Genomic DNA, 4602 nt, shown 5'->3' on the forward strand with positions numbered 1-4602 from the left:
TCAGTCATGTCCAACTCTGTGACCCCAGGGACTGTAGCCCACCAGGCTTCTCTGTCCATGGGATGTCCCAGGAAAGAATACTGGGGTGGGTTGTCATTTCCTACTCCAGGGGATCAAACCCGCATCTCTTGAGTCTGCTGCATTGACAGGTGGATTCTTTTTATCACTGTGCCACTTGGGAAGCCCCATGAACAGTTGACGGGATGCTGATTATATTATGTGCTGAGATAACTGCATTTTACCCAGCCACTGGGCACCCTCTCTGACATAGGCTTCTTCCTACAGAAAGTGAAACTCCATTTAGCTAATGCCAGGAGAACTGTGACCCTAAAGAATGTATGAACCGGGAGCTACTCAAGACTGCAGTGCCCGCTCTACAACTCTGGTAAGCTTCCAGGCAAGAAGGAATGGAATCAAGAGCTAATTCCCCTACTTCAGAAAAGAGGAGCAGCTCAGACTTGGATGGGGCTGGGTGTCTTTTTTCTTGAGAGACTATTTCCTTTCTCAATATCTCCCTTGAAATGTAACATCTGTCCTTGAGAAGTTTCCTGCTGAACTTATTGGTTCATATAATTAGAGGAACCAGCATATCAGCGGTCTGCAACTAAGGGAATATTGAAAAAGGATTCCCTCCTGTCCTTAAGCTTAGATAGGTCTTCCTCCCCACAGTTCTGAAAAAGGAGCTCCAGTCTTTACCTGTGACTCCAGGAAAGACACTGTGAGCATCTTATTTGTAACTCCCAGAAATGTTTCTCAGATTGGCTTTGCTCCCACGTTTCCTAGCCTCCTCAACCTACACTTTCTTTCTTACCCAAATTCCTCCAAACTCTCTTTAAACTCTCAACTTACGACCTTTTTCAGTTTCTCAGCTCTTTGTTATACATACTTTGCTTCTCTCACTAAGAATCCGACCCCTCTCTTTTTAACTCAGGGGTCCTGTTGAATGTGCCTCAAGAATGCCAACTTGGCCTTCACTTGACGAAAACATTTCATTTACATATTAAGTCTATTTAATGGAGTGGAATCTGGACACCACACGAGAGCACCAGCTCAAGTTCTACAGCAGGTGCGGATTTCAAACTTGGACTCCACTCATCGCACCCAAGTCAGTGAGGCTTCCACCTGCCATGGGTTCTTTACCAATGATCTGCTCAGAAGCAGCCCCTCCTCTGGAGTGTGGGTGAGAGAGTAGAGGTAAGTGAGCACACACTTCTCCCTTTTGGGGATGAGACAGGAGGAAGGCAGAGAATACTCACGAGTGAATTGTACACAAGACTGAGTATAGACTCCTTACACTTATAGATTTTATGTGATACTAAAACCAAATTAAACTTATAAATTCTATTTTAAACACTAAAAAGATATATGTCCAAATTTATCACATTCACTTAATGTGACAATTAAAAGTGTTTTGTTGAATCTGCCATATCATACCTATCAGTACGTGATGGCTTTGAATTTGTGATATTTATAATTCTGTACTAGCTGAGGATTTAGTTTTGTCACCACTATTCAGTACTCAAACTACAGTTCTGCAGACCTAGTATTATTATTTGTAGAAGCACCACTTTGCGGTATGCAGGATCTTAGTATCCCTGACCAGGGATCAAACCCGTGCCCCCTGCATTGGATCACCAGGTAAGTCCTGCAAAACAGTTATTTCTGCAAGAATGCCAACTTAGCCTTCCCTTGACTTCAGTTACATATTAAGTCTACTTCTGTTTTTTCTCACCACCTTGTGATGATACAAGTGAAGCTTTTTGGAACCAACATAATTATGAACATAAATACAAAAGGAGGCAAAGAAATGGAGTTAGACCTCAATTAGAAGATGATTTAGGGGATCTCAAATACTATTTTTTATACTAGCATCAAAATGAAAATATTTTTCAGTTTCTTATAGATAACAATGACTTTGCAAGGAAATACACTCTAAAATATTGCTGGGTGACTACCTTCCCTAATACTCACATAACCCTCTTTCAGTCTCCTCCATTATCACTTCCTCAGTGGTGAGAGTAACCAAGCCTTATCCAGTTGCAACAGCCAGCTTTTAGAGAGGTTTATCCTATAATATTCCTCCCAAAGTTCTAAAGTCCCAGGTGGTCTCTCCTTCCTCTCTCTGAACTCAGAGTATTTATTGACCATAACAATTGGCAATTCACCATTGAAACTTTTTCTGTTTATTTTATTATCTTGTTGTTGTTCAGCTGCTCAGTTGTGTAGGACTCCTTGCAACCCCATGGACCCAGGCCCACTGAGGCCAAGTTGCAGCACACCAGGATTCCCTGTCCTTCACCATCTCACAGAGCTTTGCTCACTCATGCGCATTGAGTCGGTGATGCCATCCAACCATCTCATCCTCTGTCCTCCCCTTCACCTCTTGCCTTCAATCTTTCCCAGCATAGGGGTCTTTTCTACTTCTTTTTATATTATCTACTTGTATAATTTAATACGTTAATGCCTGGCTTATACTAGATTTGATCTCTGCTACCCCTTCCTGGAGCAGGAAATGACAACCCACTTCAGTATTCTTGCCTGGAGAATCCCATGGTCAGAGTCTGGTGGGCTACAGTCCGTAGGTCACAGAGTCTGAAAGGACTGAGCGACTGAGCGTGTACGCATGCATCCCTTACAAACAGCAGTAACCAACATCTTGTTCTCAAATTTATTTGCATCCTTACAGTATCTACAGCCATAAAACCCTTGCTGACTGATAGGAAAGTTTGTCCTTTTTGATCATTTTGTGCTCTTTATAAGGCACCTACACAGTCCTCCTCTGGTTCTTGTGTGATACTGTTCTTTAATTCCTCTTGACTCTGCCAATGAGAATTAATCACTTGCAACGTGTCAGCTTGGATCCTCTGAGAAGCAGATGCCAAATGAAACAAGAAAGGGTGCAAGGGATTTATTAGAGGAAATGTCTGCAACGAGAAAAAAGCAAGAGAAGGCAGAGAGCCCTCAGACCCTGCTATATGTCTGATATTTGCATAGAGAGAGAGGTATTGGGCGGGAAGAGCCTCAGACAGAAGCAAAGTCTCAGCTAGCCAATGGGGTGTCCCCACACTGAATCTGAGCTGACTCTGTGATCCGTGATTTGTGGACAGCAGCCCGGGGGAAGTGTGGCCTCACATCTTGCCACAGTGGATCCAAAGGTGTAACAGCTGGGCTATCAGTTCACTATGTTCCCAGTTGCAGATCTCTTAAAGGGACATTGGAGTGGTGCACCTCCACAGCCACCATATAGAGCTTAATGTAAATATAACAGTATGAATATAATTCAAAGTGTTTCTGCTTCCAAAAATGTTTGCATATAAACTCCTGCACACATACCTGCATTTTGAGCTTAATGCAAATTATAAAATAAACATTGTATTTCAGAAATCACTGAACATGTAAGAAATCTGGACCGAGGAAATTAGAGGCTTTGATCAATTTCTAAGACTCTCAAGTCTTCAGAGTTGGACACAACTGAAGCGACTTAGCAGCAGCAGCAGCAAAGTCTTCCAAGGAAGAATGAAAGCATTCTGCATATGCTTCCCTTCCCAGTCTTGAAGCATCTCTGGACTATGCCCAAGGCATCTGCTCTTCTCAGACTCCTCTTTACACAATAGGATCAAGTAAACGTCTTACCTAAACAGTACCTCTTTTGCAGAGGATGGGGTTTGGGAATAGATTAGTCAACTTTTTTTTTTTTCCTCACACAAATTAAATTTACAGAATAAGGTCCATGCTTTAACTCCAATTTGCTGCATTTATCAGGTACAAGTGAAATATGTTCCCAAATGTGGTGACACTAAACAACTTCAGAAAACTCAGTCAAATCAACCCAGCTTCAAGTAAAAGCCGAATTTCTCTGGCACATTTATGTATGTATGTGGTATGTATGTATGTATTTGTGCTAGAAATTTAAATAATAAGAATTTTTGAATGAATGCTTGAAGGGAAATATATTAAAAACACATTTTGTTTGTTTTCTTTAGTTTGTTTGTTTTCTGAGAATACCCCAAGGGGAGAATGGGACAGTGTGTTAACTATTTATGGCTGTGATAACAGAGTATCATAGACTGAATGGCTTAAACAGTGAGCATATATTTCTCACAGTTCTAGAGGCTGGAAGCCTGAGATCAGGATAGAGCTCTTGGTGGGGACCTTCTTCATGGCTTATAGACACAGCCACATTCTTGCTGTGTCTTCTTGTAGAAAAAGAGAGGGAACAAGCTCTCTGGTCTCTTTCCTTAAGCACACAAATTCCATAAGAGGGCCCCACATTCATCTATACCTAATTACGTCCCTTAGATCCCCGTCTCCAAACACTATCACAGTGGCAGTTAGAGTTTCAACATATATGTTAGGAGGGACACAACATTCTGTCCACAGCAGAAAGGAACAACACAAGAGGCAAGGGAAAGTCTTAATATTCTAGACTCTTGGTGTGCGTGTGCGCTCAGTCACTGTCGTGTCCGACTCTTTTGCGACCCCATGGGCTGTGTAGCCTGCCAGGATCCTCTGTCCATGGGATTTCTCAGGCAAGAATACTGGAGGAGGCTGCCATTTCCTCTTCCAGGGCATCTTCTTGACCCAGGGATTGAACCTGAGACT

This window comes from Bison bison, unplaced genomic scaffold, assembly GCF_000754665.1.
Source record: "Bison bison bison isolate TAMUID 2011002044 unplaced genomic scaffold, Bison_UMD1.0 scf7180017864263, whole genome shotgun sequence".
Taxonomy (NCBI): domain Eukaryota; kingdom Metazoa; phylum Chordata; class Mammalia; order Artiodactyla; family Bovidae; genus Bison; species Bison bison.